The sequence below is a fragment of the Nicotiana attenuata genome, unplaced genomic scaffold, assembly GCF_001879085.1.
Source record: "Nicotiana attenuata strain UT unplaced genomic scaffold, NIATTr2, whole genome shotgun sequence".
Taxonomy (NCBI): Eukaryota; Viridiplantae; Streptophyta; class Magnoliopsida; order Solanales; family Solanaceae; genus Nicotiana; species Nicotiana attenuata.
Window position 1 is genome coordinate 95114 of NW_017672627.1, and position 16428 is coordinate 111541.

Genomic DNA, 16428 nt, shown 5'->3' on the forward strand with positions numbered 1-16428 from the left:
GATGAAATAATCTTCGCATTGCACGGTGATGTGCAGTGCTTTGTTGTGCCCCGGCCCTTCAGGTGGCAGCTCGTCCTCATAAAAGGTGATCTTATGGCTTTCCAGAACTTGTCCTACCATATTAACCACTTCCCTGCTTGTGATGTTACTTGGTACGTATGCTTCGTTTAGAACCTTTAACAAAGCATTCTTGTGCGTCTCAGAATTTTGCAGCAAAGAGAGAATGGATATTTGTGCTGGCGTCTTTTTTAACTGGTCGATGACTGATATTCCTTGGCTTGCATTTTCCTCCAAAGTTCGTCCGGACCTGTCTCAATGAGGGGCGGCCGGTTGGAGGCCTGCTTGCTTGATTTAGCTAGATGCTCAGGGGTATAGACTCTACCAGTTCTTGTCATACCCTGTGCTGCGGCAGTTTCTTCAATCTTGACCTTGCCCTTCCTTCTCGCCTTGGCTGTATAGTCCCAGGGTACATCATTTGTATAGAATGACGGCATGGTTGACATCGCCACTGGGATCGACGCGGCTATCCTAACTTCGAATGGAACATGTGCCTTGGGTGGCAAGACTCCAACCTCAAATGGTGCGGATGCATTTGCCGGAGACACGAATTCAACCTCAATTGGTGCCGGTGTCTTTGCGGATGGCGGTGCTTCAAACTTAAGAGGTACATACATATTCACCTTAGCGTCCTCGGACGGCTGGATCTGGACTATGATTGGTTTGAGAGTAATTGCCGGTTTCTTTGGGTCATCACCTTCTGCGATCAACCCGATTGATCCCTCGGGATCCCAGTCATCTTCTATTTCAATCATGTGGATACCTCCACCCTTATGGTCAGGCAGAGAATCGTAGCGGGCGTTTGGAGCGTGTTCCTTTTCCACGATGATCTTGTTATCATCATCAGCCGTTCATAGTACTGCGGGTCCTTATCCCGGATAAAGAACTTGTTCATTTGCTCTTCTTCTAAGGAGGGTCTGACCTTAGCAGCTTCGGACCTCCAGTGAGTAGCATACTTGCGAAATGTCTCCGTAGGCTTCTTCTTGAAATTTTGGATATAGAACACGTCTGGTGCATTCTCTGTATTAAATTTGAATCTGTCCATAAAGTCAGATGCCATGCTCACCCAGCTTGACCACTTCTTGGGATCTTGGCTGATGTACCAAGATAGTGCATCTCCTTTCAAACTCCTTATGAACAGCTTCATGCGGATCCTTTCATCCTTCCCTACTCCAACCAGCTTGTCGCAATATGTCCTCAGATGGACCCTTGGATCACCCGTACCATCAAACATTTCGAACTTAGGAGGTTTGTACCCCTCAGGCAGTTCAACATCAGGCTGTATGCAAAGGTCTTCATAGTTCAGCCCCTCGATTCCTTTGCTTCCCTCGACGCCCTGAATCCGGCTGGTCAGTTTCTTAAGTTCCTCGGCCAAGTTTCTGATAAGCAGATCCTTTTCATCAGACTCAAGTGTGCATGAGATGGGTTGGGTGGAGTGTGGCATGGTCTCCACATAGATAGGATTGTTATGGAGGCCTGGTGTATAGGTGTGGAAATGGTCATTTGTGGAGTTCTGAGGTTCTGGGATGAGTAGTGGGGTGTTGTTTGGGGTATGGCAGGTGTTACATTGGTTCTTTGGTGGAGCAACGTGATGGTGAGGTGCGGGATGATTCTGCTATTTTGGGATATTTTGAGGAGGTGTAGGGTTTTGAGCGTTGGGGAAGTTGATATCTGGGGTGTTGAGGGAAAATGACAGGTTTGCCAGATTTCGAACCTGATCGAGCTCTTCCTGGAATTTCAACAGTTTCTGTTCAAGCTGTGACACATTCTCATTAGGAACCCGAATACCCTGGCCATCAGTGGCCTCTACCCGTTCAGCTGTGTTCTCCTTCCTGATGTTGTTTAAATCTTCCATTTTGCCTTTGTTCTTGCCTTTAATGGGACTAAGAGGAGGAGTGGGTGGAGGGCCCCTGGATCTTGTGAAATAAGATGATGATGCCAGAGTGCACGAACTAACCTTTGGGGAGGGGAATAAAAAAAAAAAAAACAAAAATAAAAACAAAAGGTAATCAAGTCAGTGAGGATAATAAAAAGTATTGCAATATTTAAACACATAGTGCGGGAATGTAAAGCGTGTCCTAATTTGGGAACCTCTTTGTGCCCGAGGTAGGCCTAGCGACAAATTGATTTGGAGAACTTAGAATGCTAAATGCCTCATTTTATTGATAAAAATAGGCGAATCCCAAAACGACACTAAATAAGCAAGAAATAAAGGTCACTAATGGCCATTGGCCTTATTACATTCATAAAGCGAAAAAGTAAATTCCTATCTATTTGGTCCCAGAAGGACCTTCCCCAGACTCGACATCCTTGGCTCCTTCGAACAGCTTCCCCAATTCGCGAAGTCCCAGCAACAGGTATGCTCTGGCTAGATGTCCACCTTCGGTCCCTTCAGCCTTTTGACAGTCTTCAACCCTTTTGAGAAATTTTCCCTCTAGTTCTACTATGCCTCGCTCCAAGTATCCTAGCCTTTTGTTGGCACTGATAGCCATGTCTTTCCATTCCTCAATCAGCTTCTTGTTGGACTCTTGTATCTCGCGGTGTTCGCTCTCGCATTCACGGATCCTTTTGCGCAGCTGGTTGTATTTGACTTGCGCCTCGGCCTTTTCATCTATAATTCTGTGGCCTTGAACGAACCCTGGCTTGCCCAGACCATCCCAATTGTCTTCCAACCAACCAGAATAGAAAGGGGTACAACCGGCATGATATCTGTCTGGCTCAATGGTGTCTTTCTCCATTACGATCTTGCAGTGCCACATGTGCTGGGCTTGGCACTTGTGGGGACTATCATCATTTTGGAAGTCAGCTCGAAGATGGCTCATCTTGTCGACCCTGGGTATGACTTGCTTCCTACCTGCTTGCCTCATAACTCGAAGAGGGACGTAAGGGTATGTTCCTCTTAGACCAGTCAGTATCAGGAAAGGTGCATCTCTGGATCGGGCGATGAACTCCTCTGTCGGAAACCACTCGAACATCCATTGAACCTTTTCTTCAGTCAAATTATCAAAGAGCTCAACCCATCCTTTGGCATTCTCAGGCTGAGTGAACATGTCGGGGATGTAATTCATTCCCTTTGGATGGTGGAAAGCGATGTGATCATCCCAGGCCCTTTGCTGAATTTCTTGTCGGTATTTGCCCTTTTGGAGATGTTCCACGAGCCAAAGCTGAAGTAGTAGATTGCAGCCTTTGAAGTGTCTCGCTCCTTGTTGACACTTTTCTAAGGCTCGGTATATGTCTGCAATGATCAGGGTACAATGCTGAATGTCTGCCCACCAATCCCCTCCATTAGGGTCTTGGTTACCATAGCCAGCCTAGTATGGATTCTCCCTTTCTTCATTGGAAACACGATCATACCCAGGAAGCAAAACATGAAGATGAAAACTCTACGATGGGCATGTCCCAAGGACGTGATGGCAAACTCGTCATGGTAGGTACGGTATGATTTGCTGTGACCGTACCTTTCATAAAGGTGGTCAAAAGGGATGTACGATTCCTTTAGGCGTACCAATTTTGCGTTCTTCTTTAAACCCATCATTTTTAAGAAACCCTTGCCTGTGCGGTTCTCAGGCATTAGCAATCCCGGGTTTCCCACACCAGACCGGCCAGTCCTCCTATCTCCTCTAGCAAAGGTGTCATTTCTATGTCCCCAAAGCGGAACACGGCCCTTTCACAATCCCAAAATAAGGTAGCAGCTTCTATTATCATGTTATTAGGCTGGATCTCCAGGAGGGATGCTGTTGCGCCCCCTTTTTCTCGCAAAATCGGGCTTGTGACGTTTTTGGATGGGACAACTCGTTCCTTTTAGGAAAGGGGTTTGCATTTTTGAAGTGTCGCCACCTAATGATTTAAGGTGCATTAGGGCACCTATAGGGTTCATATATAACTACGTTTGATAACCAGAGACAGGGTAAGGGCTTGAAATTATCCTAAGGGGAAGGTGTTAAGCACCCCTTAGGATCCACTAGTGTGGTTCCCGGCCAGACAGTTTTTATTTGAATTTGTACAATTAGCAAATAAACAAGTAATGGCTCAATAGTAGTAGGAGTTAAATGAAATACACAGATGCTTGAAAAAAAAACAATTAATGAAAAGGAGTACAATCTAAGCGTATTTGTGAATGTAAATGGTATCCTAAGGTTTGTTTATAATATCACATCAATGCGATACCCGGTAATCTGTGATGACCCGACCGGTGTTCCATGAGTTACCGCTCCGTTTCCCCCATTTCTGCTTCTTTATGCCTTGTTTATCCGTGTTTTAAGTATCAGGTTGGCGGATTGGATTCGGATTGGTTTGGTGAGTTTGAGACACTTAGTCTCTTTTAGGAAGGCTTAAGTGTGGAAAAGTCAACCGGATATTGACCTTATGTGTTAGAGGGCTCAGATGTGAGTTCATGATGTTTCGGTTAGCTTCGGGAGGTGATTGAGACTTAGGAGTGTATCGGATGGTTTGGAGGTCCGGAGTAGATTTAGGCTTGAATTGGCGAAAGTTTGATATTTTGGCAAACTTCCGGTTGGTAGGCGAGATTTTGATATAGGGGTCGAAATGAATTCCGAGAGTTGCAGTGCTTCGTTATGTGATTTGGATGTGTGTGCAAAAATTTCAGGTTATTCGGACGTGATTTGGTTGGGTTTTTGATCAAAAGTGGAATTTGGAAGATTTTTAGAAGCTTAGGCTTGAATCCGATGTGTTTTGGTTAAATTGATGTTGTTTGAAGTGTTTTGATGATTGGAACAAGTTTGAATAAGGTTTTAGGATGTGTTGGTGCTTTTGGTTGAGGTCCCAAGGGCCTCGGGGTGATTTCGGGTGGTTAACGGAGAAGTTGGATGTTTGTGAAAGCTGCAGATTTTCTGCTTCTGGTATTTCCGCACCTACGGAATTGGGACTGCAGGTGCGATGCGGCAGGTGCGAGGGAGGAAGTTCCAGATGCAAAATTGGGGCTGGCGAGCAGTTTTCGCAGAAGCCGGTCAACGGATAGGCCGCATCTGCGAAGCCGAAGATGCAGAAGTTCTATCGCAGATGCGATTTTGGGCCTTAAGTGAAAAACCGCAGAAGCGGTGGTTTGGCCGCAAATGCGGTACCGCAGAAGCGGGGCCTTGGACCGCAGATGCGGAAAGGCGTGGGCAGAACATATATGTTATTTCATTTCGCGAGTTTGGGTTATTTCACCATTTTTGACTTCGACCTTGGAGCTTTTTGGGAGCTTCTGAAGAGAGAAATCAAGAGACTTCGTTAAGGTAAGGATTTTTGGACCAAAAACACATTTCTATGGTAGTAATTCATGGATTAAGGCTATAATTAAAAGGATTAAAGGGCTAAAAATGGAGGATTAGGGCTTGAGTTTAGAGGCCTTTAAATGAGAATTTGAGTGGTCATTTGGACTCCGATTTTGGTATTCTTGATATGTATGAACTCATGGGGAGATAAGGAATGCGTTGGTGTGAGAATTTCTGAGTTTCGAGAAGTGGGTCCGGGGCTCAGGTTTTGCTAATTTCGGGATTTGTGCCCTTTATTGATTGTTTTTGCTTGGGCTTTGTTCCCTTGGCATGTTTTGATGTCCTTGCTCTGATTTTGGATAGGTTCGACGCACGTGGAGGCCGATTCGAGGGGCAAAGGCATCGCGAGCTAGAGATTTAGCTGGTCCGAGGTGAGTAATGATTGTATATCATGTCCTAAGGGTTTGAAACCCCGGATTGCACATCATAGTGCTATGTTGAGGTGAGACACACGCTTGTTGACGAGCGTGGGGTGTACACTATTGGGGATTGTGACTTAATCCGTCCCGGCTGATGATTTTACCGCGTATTTGACTGAAACTTATTTGCTATCACTATGATTTGGGCTGAATGCCATATTTAGGCCTCGTGCCAACTATTTGAACCCTTCGGGGCTTTTTATTGATACTTCCTCACTGTTTTGACTTACTACTTGAACTCAGTCATGTTATTTTCCACTGTTTTACTACTCAGTCAGTTTTACTCAGTTTTGAGTCTTAAATGATATTTTAAATGATGTTCTGGGCTGAGAAACACTGTGTTACTATTGCCCGAGGGGCTTGTGAGTAGTTTTGACTGAGTAAGGCCGAGGGCCTATGTTGTGAGGAGACACTGATACTGATTTGAGGCCGAGGGCCTGAGATATGTACGCCACGAGGTGGCTTGATTGATATGAGGCCGAGGGCCTAGTTTTGATGCCACGAGATGCCTTGTTATTGCGCTTGGTCTGTAAGGGGCCCCTCTAGGAGTCTGCTCACCCCCACTGAGCGCGGGTACCCAGTGTGATGTGAGATTGAGCCCGAGGGGCTGTTATTGTTCTGAGATGTTGCCCGAGGGGCGAATGTGGTGATACTGTGCCCGAGGGGCGAGCTTTTATTCATTTACTGTACCTTAATTGTCTGTCAATTACCTGTTCACTTGTTAAAAGAGGATTTTACCTGTCTTTTCACTGGTTTACTATTTTTATATGATTTTACTGCTTCATTATAGAGTGCTTTGTGCCTTGCGTGTTTTCTTACTTTCAGTCATTATTTACATTTGTTACTCACTGAGTTGGAGTACTCACTTTACTCCCTGCACCCTGTGGGCAGATTCAGGCGTAGCTGGTCCCGCTCCCGAATGCTGATTCATTTCAGCTTCAGGCGGATCTTCGAGGAGTCTTTAGGTAGCTGATGGTGTTTCGCAGCCAGGAGCTCCTCTCTATCTATTTCTTTTACAGTCTTAGTTTAGTAATTCAAACTCTGTAGTTACCTTTGAGTATTGGGTACTGTTAGATGCTCGTGACTTGTGACACCCCGATTAGGGCGGTGTTGGGTTATGTTTCCGCACTTTATTGACATTATTCGCTACTTAATGCTGTTAAATCATGTTCTAGACTGATTTATGTTGTTTAACTGCATAAAAAGGTAAATTGGGTTTAGTTGGCTGGCTATGTCTTCACGAGAGGTTCCATCACGACCGGGTTGGGATTAGGGTCGTGACAAGTTGGTATCAGAGCCTAGGTTACATAGGTCTCACGAGTCATGAGCAGGTTTAGTAGAGTCTCGCGGATCGGTACGGAGACGTCTATATTTATCCTCGAGAGGCTGCAAAACCTTTAGGAAAAACTTCCCATTCTTGAAAATTCTTATCGTGCGAGTTGTTGATCCGAGTACTAAATTTCTATTGTTCCATTCTCTCACAGATGGTGAGGACACGCGCTACCGGACAGGATGGACGACCACCGGTGCCACTAGCTGCGGCCACCAGAGGCCGAGGACGCGGTCGTGGTCGTGGTAGAGGCAGAGCAGTGGGGGCAACACATGCAGATCCACCAGCTGCCCTAGTTCAGGGCCAGGTCCCAGCTGTGGACCCTCCAACAGCACCAGCTCAGGCACCCGCTGTGCCTGTTGTGATTCCGGGTCCTCAGGAGGCCTTGGCTCAGATATTATCAGTTTGCATTGGCCTAGCTCAGGCGGTTTCAGCTACTACAACTGCAGTTACTTCACAGGCCGGGAGAGGCAGTCAGACTCCTGCTGCCCGCACACCTGAGCAGGTCGTGCAAGGACTTCAGACGCCGGGGGAACATCTAGCCCAGCCGGTCGCAGCTGCTCAGGACTATGTAGTTCCTGTCATACCAGAGGATGAGCAACGTAGGTTGGAGAGATTTGGGAGACTTCATCCTACGACCTTCAGTGTCAGAGGATGCTTCACACAGCCCGTATTCTTGGAGACCAGCAGGGTCGCTTTAACTACCTATCAGTTTTCAGGACCTACTTTTACTTAGTGGGAGGATTTTGAGAGGCATAAGCCTGTTGGTGCAGCACCCCTATCCTGGCAGCAGTTCTCCGTTCTCTTTTTGGAGAAGTATCTGCCGCAGTCTCGCAGAGAGGAGCTGCGTAGACAGTTTGAGTGGTTGCATTAGGGGGAGATGACCGTGTCACAGTATGAGTTGAGGTTCTCTGAGTTGGCTCGTCATGCCATCTGGTTGGTCCCGACAGATAGAGAGAGGATCAGGAGGTTTGTCGATGGTCTAACTTATCAGCTCCGTATCCTTATGACCAGAGAGAGGGTGACTAGTGCTACCTTTGAGGAGGTTGTGGATATTGCCGGGGAGATTGAGTCTGTCCGTCGCCAGGAGCGAGAGGAGAGGGAGGCCAAGAGGCCTCGAGGATCTGGTAGCTACAGTGCTGGTACTTCGAGGGGCCAGTTCCAGCATGATAGAGGCCGACAGTTCCGTCAGGGTTAGTCTGATCGCTCAGGTTATCGAGGAGCATCATTGGGTCATGGTTCCCACAGTTCACACCAGGGCCATTCTTCACTTAGTGCCCTCCCAGCTCAGAGCACATCTCGTGCTCCATCTGTTCAAGGCTCTTCTACACCGAGTGCATCTGCTGGTCACTCCGGTGCGAGGGGTTCCCATCAGTCCCCTTCTCCAGCACCTAAGAGTTGTTATGAGTGTGGCGAGATGGGCCACATGTGGAGGCAGTATCCCCGTCGTGTTGCTAGTTCATCCCAGCAGAGGGGTTAGTCATCAGCTTCAGCGCCAGTTGCTCCACCACCACCCGCCCAGCCGGCTAGGGNGCCCCACGCCCGGCTAACGGGGGTGACGGGAGTCAGTCAGCCAAGGGTCGCCCCAGAGGCGGAGGTCGATCAGGGGGCGGTCAGGCCCGTTTCTATGCTTTTCCAGGCAGACCCAATGCTATTGTTTCTGATGCTGTCATTGCAGGTATTATTTCAGTCTGCCACAGAGATGCCTCTGTACTATTTGATCCCGGTTCGACCTATTCTTATGTGTCATCATACTTTGCTCGCTATTTGGGTACTCCTCGTGAGTTTCTTGCTTTACCTGTTCATGTATCTACCCCGGTGGGTGATACTGTTGTTGTAGATCGTGTGTACCGATCGTGTGTGGTGACTATTGGGGGTCTGGAGACCCGAGTTAATCTCTTATTATTGAGTATGGTGGATTTCGATGTCATTCTGGGCATGGATTGGCTATCTCCGTGTCGAGCTATTCTAGATTATCATGCCAAGACAGTCACGTTGGCTATTCCGGATGTGCCACAGATTGAGTGGCGAGGTGTGACTGATTATGTTCCTAGTAGAGTGATCTCTTTCTTTAAAGCCCAGCGTATGGTTGGGAAGGGTTGTCTTTCGTATCTTGCCTTTGTGAGAGATGTTGGAGCTGAGACTCCCAGTATTGATTCTGTCCCAGTTGTGAGGGATTTCCCTGATGTATTTCCTGCAGACCTGCCGGGCATGCCACCGGACAGGGATATTGATTTTGGTATTGACCTGGTGCCGGGCACTCAGCCCATTTCTATTCCGCCGTATCGTATGGCACCAGCGGAGTTGAAGGAGTTAAAGGAGCAGCTTCAGGAACTCCTTGATAAGGGGTTCATTCGGCCTAGTGTGTCACCTTGGGGTGCGCCGGTTCTGTTTGTGAAGAAAAAGGATGGCACTATGAGAATGTGCATTGATTATAGGCAATTGAACAAGGTAACAGTTAAGAACAAGTATCCTTTGCCTCGCATTGATGATTTATTCGACCAGCTTCAGGGAGCGAGGGTATTCTCCAAGATTGATCTCCGTTCGGGTTATCACCAGTTGAAGATCAGGGATTCGGATATTCTTAAGACGGCCTTCAGGACCAGATATGGTCACTATGAGTTCCTGGTTATGTCTTTTGGGCTGACCAATGCCCCAGCAGCGTTCATGCATCTAATGAACAGCGTGTTCCGGCCTTATCTTGACTCATTTGTTATAGTTTTCATTGATGATATCCTGGTATATTCGCGTAGTCAGGAGGAGCACGCGGAGCATTTGAGGGTTGTGTTGCAGAGATTGAGGGAGGAGAAGCTTTATGCAAAGTTCTCCAAGTGTGAGTTTTGGCTCAGTTCAGTGGCATTCTTGGGACACGTGGTGTCCAGTGAGGGTATTCAGGTTGATCCAAAGAAGATAGAGGCGGTGCAGAGTTGGCCCAGACCGTCCTCAGCCACAGAGATTCGTAGTTTTCTTGGTTTGGCAGGCTATTATCGCCGGTTTGTTCAGGGATTCTCATCTATCGCATCGCCCTTGACCAAGTTGACTCAGAAGGGTGTTTCATTTGTATGGTCGGACGAGTGTGAGGAGAGCTTTCAGAAGCTCAAGACAGCTTTGACCACAGCTCCAGTGTTGGTTTTGCCATCAGCTTCAGGTTCATATACCGTGTATTGTGATGCTTCGAGAGTAGGGATTGGTTGTGTGTTGATGCAGGAGGGTAGAGTTATTGCTTATGCTTCTCGTCAGTTGAAGCCCCATGAGAAGAACTACCCCGTTCATGATTTGGAGTTGGCTGCCATAGTTCACGCGTTGAAGATTTGGAGGCATTACTTGTATGGCGTATCTTGTGAGGTATTCACTGATCATCGCAGTCTTCAGCATTTGTTCAAGCAAAAGGATCTTAATTTGAGGCAGCGGAGATGGTTGGAGTTACTTAAGGATTATGACATCACTATATTGTACCATCCGGGAAAGGCCAATGTGGTGGCCGATGCTTTGAGCCGAAAGGCAGTGAGTATGGGGAGTTTGGCATATATTCCAGTTGGGGAGAGACCTCTTGCGGTTGATGTTCAGGCTTTGGCCAATCGGTTCGTGAGGTTGGATATTTCGGAGCCCAGTCGGGTATTGGCTTGTGTGGTTTCTCGGTCTTCCCTATATGAGCGCATCAGAGAGCGCCAGTATGATGATCCACATTTGCTCGTCCTTAGGGACAGAGTTCAGCATGATGATGCCAGAGATGTGTCTATTGGAGATGATGGGGTATTGAGGATGCAGGGCCGGATTTGTGTGCCCAATGTAGATGGGCTTCGGGAGCTGATTCTGGAGGAGGCCCATAGCTCGCGGTATTCTATTCATCCAGGAGCCGCGAAGATGTATCAGGATCTGAGACAGCATTACTGGTGGCGGAGAATGAAGAAAGATATTGTGGGATTTGTAGCTCGGTGTCTCAATTGTCAGCAGGTGAAATATGAGCATCAGAGACCGGGTGGCTTGCTTCAGCGGATGGATATTCCAGAGTGGAAATGGGAGCGGATCACTATGGACTTTGTAGTTGGGCTTCCACAGACTTTGAGGAAGTTCGATGCTATTTGGGTGATTGTGGATAGGCTGACCAAGTCCGTGCACTTCATTCCTATCTGTACTACTTATTCTTCCGAGCGGTTAGCAGAGATATATATCCAGGAGATTGTTCGGTTGCATGGTTTCCCAGTTTCCATCATTTCAGATCGGGGCACTCAGTTTACTTCCTTGTTTTGGAAGTCTGTTCAGCGAGAGTTGGGTACTCAGGTACAGTTGAGCACAACTTTTCACCCTCAGACGGACGGGCAGTTCGAGCGTACTATTCAGATCTTGGAGGATATGCTACACGCTTGTGTTATTGATTTCGGAGGGTCATGGGATCAGTTTCTACTGCTTGCAGAGTTTGCTTATAACAACAGCTACGAGTCGAGCATTCAGATGGCTCCATATGAGGCTTTGTACTGGAGGCGGTGTCGATCTCCAGTTGGTTGGTTCGAGCCCGGTGAGGCTAGGCTATTGGGGACAGATTTGGTTCAGGATGCTTTAGATAAAGTGAAGGTGATTCAGGAGAGACTTCGTACAGCGCAGTCGAGGCAAAAGAGTTATGCTGACAGGAAGATTCGAGATGTGTCCTTCATGGTCGGTGAGAAGGTTCTGTTGAAGGTCTCGCCCACAAAAGGTGTTATGAGATTTGGAAAGAAAGTGAAGTTGAGTCCATGGTTCATTGGGCCTTTTGAGGTACTTTGGAGGATTGGAGAGGTGGCTTATGAGCTTGCTTTGCCACCCAACTTGTCGAGTGTGCACCCAGTGTTCCATGTTTCTATGCTCCGGAAGTACATTGGAGATCCGTCTCATGTTCTGGATTTCAGCACGGTTCAGTTGGAGGGTGATTTGTCTTATGATCTGGAGCCAGCAGCTATTCTGGAGCGTTCGGTTCGGAAGTTGAGATCAAAAGATATAGCATCGGTGAAAGTAAAGTGGAGAGGTCGGCCCGTGGAGGAGGCTACCTGGGAGACCGAGCGGGAGATGCTGAGCAGATATCCTCACCTATTTGAGGCTTCAGGTATGTTTCTTGACTTGTTCGAGGACGAACGTTTGTTTAAGTTGGGGAGGATGTGACGACCCGGCCGGTCGTCTCATGAGTTACCGCTCCGTTTCCCCTATTTCTGCTTCTTTATGCCTTGTTTATCCGTGTTTTGAGGTATCGGGTTGGTCGGATTGGATTCGGATTGGTTTTGGTGAAGTTTGAGACACTTAGTCTCTTTTAGGAAGGCTTAAGTTGGAAAAGTCAACCGGATGTTGAGTTATGTTTTAGAGGGCTCGGATGTGAGTTCCGATGGTTCGGTTAGCTTTGGGAGGTGATTTATGACATAGGAGTATGATCGGAATGGGTTTTGGAGGTCCGGAGTAGATTTAGGCTTGAATTAGCGAAGTTGATATTTTGGCAATTTCCGGTTGGTAGGCGAGATTTTGATATAGGGGTCGGAATGGAATTCCGAGAGTTGCAGTAGCTTCGTTATGTGCTTTGGGATGTGTGTGCAAAATTTTAGGTTATTCGGACGTGATTTGATTGGTTTTTTGATCAAAAGCGGAATTTGGAAGATTTTTAGAAGCTTAGGCTTGAATCCGATGTGTTTTGGTTGAATTGATGTTGTTTGAAGTGTTTTGATGATTGGAACAAGTTTGAATAAGGTTTTAGGATGTGTTGTTGCTTTTGGTTAAGGTCCCGAGGGCCTCGGGGTGATTTCGGGTGGTTAACGGAGAAGTTGGATGTTTGTGGAAGCTGCAGATTTTCTGCTTCTGGTATTTTCGCACCTGCGGAATTGGGACCGCAGGTGCGATGCGGCAGGTGTGAGGGAGGAAGCTGCAGATGCGAAATTGGGGCTGGCGAGCAGTTTCCGCAGAAGCGATCAAGATGGCCGCATCTGCGAAGCCGTAGATGCGGAAGTTCTATCGGAGATGCGATTTTGGGCCTTAAGTGAAAACCGCAGAAGCGGTGGTTTGGTCGCAAATGCTGTACCGCAGAAGCGGGGCCTTGGACCGCATATGCGAAAAGGCTTGGGCAGAACATAAATGTTATTTCAATTCGCGAGTTTGGGTTATTTCACCATTTTTGACTTCGACCTTGAAGCTTTTTGGGCGATTTTGAAGAGAGAAATCAAGAGACTTCGTTAAGGTAAGGATTTTTGGACCAAAAACACATTTCTATGGTAGTAATTCATGGATTAAGGCTGTAATTAAAAGGATTAAAGGGCTAAAAATGGAGGATTAGGGCTTGAGTTTAATAGGCCTTTAAATGAGAATTTGAGGGGTCATTTGGACTCCGATTTTCGTATTCTTGATATGTATGAACTCGTGAGGAGATAAGGAATCCGTTGGTGTGAGAATTTCTGAGTTTCGAGAAGTGGGCCCGGGGCTTGGGTTTTGCTAATTTCGGGATTTGTGCCCTTTATTGATTGTTTTTGCTTGGGTTTTGTTCCCTTGGCATGTTTTGACGTCCTCGCTCTGATTTTGGCAAGTGCAGCGGTTTTAAGAACAATGTTCGTTCCCTGGATGTACAGTATGTTTAAGGATTTCGCAATCCTAGTGCCTGCATCCAAAGAAAAATCGTGAGTTTTGTAAAGGGAGGTTAGTTCGTTTCCCCGCTGGCTTTGTTCTACTTGTTTGGCTTTGATCTGGTGATACCGTCTGTATCATTGGGTAGCGTTGCTAAACAAAGGAGTTTTAATAATAAACATGCATGATTTTGTAAAAGTATGACATAAATGTATAATTAAAAATAGCTTTTAGATGAACCGATGACTGTGACGTAGTTCGGGACATTACAACCTCTCCTGCTATGGAAATTTTAGGGTCCTCCTTAAAATTCTACCCCAGTTTGATGGGTTGACATTTCTGACTGTTGCTCATGCGGCGATCGGCTGAAATCACTTCGGAATTTTGAGGGTTCTCGTCAAAATTCTGCCCCAGTTTCCAATTGCGGGGGGAAATGAAAATTTTATTAAATTGTGACCGAACCCATAGGGCTACCTACCTATCCAGAAGCATTAGGGTTTCTTAACAAAAATGAATCGAGCAAAAAGAAAGACTCAGGTGATGTTTAAACATGCTAAAAATCACAAAGTAATTGCTAAAAATCAGAAAGAAATTGTTTTTGCAAAAGGGTTTTGAAACCCTAGTCTGAAATATGAGGAAATCGTTTGAAATCAGAGAAATCTTTTGAGGAAAACAGGTGAGAACCTAAAAGGACACATAGATCCATCACAGATCTAAAAAGATCGGAGGATTTAAAGCTAGGGTTTCCAGAGAAAACCCAAAGGAGGAGAAGAGAGCTTAAATATCACCGGCCTTTGGCCGAAAAATGTAGAGATCTTACTCGAACGGCCATAGGTGGCCGGAAAACATGGCATGAGTCCGGAGATGGGAGTGGACCGCCTCAGGGTCACTTGAGAGCCTCCACCAGTGACACAGGTGTGAAAGACGGATCCATAAGGTCGATGAGAGGTGGAAACTTCATGGTTTCCTACGAGGAGATGGCCGGAGAGGGGAGAGACAAAGCTCAGGAGACGAAGGTTCTAGAGAGAGTTGAGAGGATTCGGAGAGATGGGTGAGAAATGAGACGGGGGAAAATGAGAAGGGGGGGGGGTAGTCGTTTATTGGTTAATATGGTAAGTATTAATTTGGGCCATTGATTTGAATTAATCAACGGCTCAGATCGAACGAGGCTTGGGTCGGGTAAGATTTTAAGTTTGGGTTGGGTAACTGGGCTAGTTTATTGGGTTAGGGTTCTGGGTTAATTAGGCTAGAATTGAAATTTAAAAATGGCTAGTTGTTAAATACCCCATAAAATAGATAAATAATTTATAAAAATGGCTAATAATTATAAAAAATGAAATTGATGCTTAATAAACTAAATTAAAATGATTAATTAGTATTAAAAATATAAATGACTAGTTATTGAGTAAAAACATAGCACAAAATATATAATTAGGCCATAATTGCAAAGTCATTGCAATTATAACCAAATAGTGCCAATTTGGCTAATTTCTGAAATACATTTGGTCTTAATAGGACCAAAAATGATATATTAAATCAAGGAATGCTTTTGAAATCATTTGTAGTGCAATTTATAATTAATTATTAGAGATAAAAATACTGGATAAAAAAAATAAATTAGTAAAAATATGCAGAAAATTATAGAAAAATACCAATTGTTATGAAAACCTAATTTTGATGGTCTATATGCAAATTTAAAATAATTTGAGGAAAAATTGGGTATCAACAGCTGCCCCTCTTTACCCAGAAAGGATGAAAGAGTTGTCGGGTAAAGATATGATGGCCAATTTTGACCGAGCAAAATGGTTTGTAGAGATTTAGGCCACACCCTGGTTTCTGAGTTGCCTACATATCCCTGGTTCTACTGGAATCAGGTCGTATGCAGTTCAGGATCCATCGGCGGAGTATACCGATGAAGTCATCTCAAGAGCAGACGCAACATCTAGGGCCGGGTGAGTGAACGCCTTACGGGAATGGTTAGGTTTGATATGGCTTGAGGGAACTGGAGCGGGACCGCTCCTGATGGGATAGCCGTTGCTCGCCGTCTTACCTGCAAATAAAAGCAATACAAGCGTATACATAAATTTAAACATGATGCAAATTCCCGTCGGACCATGAATGTTGTCTTTGGACGGTTAGGAATGGCGTCCTCAGACCATGATGTCCTGGGCCATGGATTGTTTGATGCAGGATTCGTAGGCCATGAAATAATGTTCTCGAGCTATGAGGATGGTGCCTCCGAACCATGACGCCTTTGAATAATGATATGCAAAAGATTGAAAGAGGTCCTCAAGCCATGACATGGTGTTCTCGAGCTATGAAGATGGTGCCTCCGAACGATGACGCCTTCGGATGAGTTGGCGATATTTCAGCCCGTGAAGGATGCAATAGTGTGATGCGGACAAGACAGAGCTTAGTCTTGCAAATTGAAGGGCAGAGCTTAGCCCGTTAGAGAAGCGAGATAAATAGTGGTTGAGATAGCGCTTAGTCTCGAAGAAAATTGGACGCAGAGCTTAGCCTCGAAAGGCAGGAGAGTAGCCTTATGCAAAGATGCGAATGCAGATGGAGGTAGATCTTAACCTCAGAAGGCAGAATGGTAGCCTTATGCAGATTGGAAGGCAGAATAATAGCCTTACGCAATGTAGATGCAGATGGAGGTAGAGCTTTACCTCGGAAGGCAGAATGGTAGCCATATGCAGATTGGAAGGCAGAATAGTAGCCTTATGCAATGCAGATGCAGATGGAGGTAGAGCTTAACCTCGGAAGGCAGAATGGT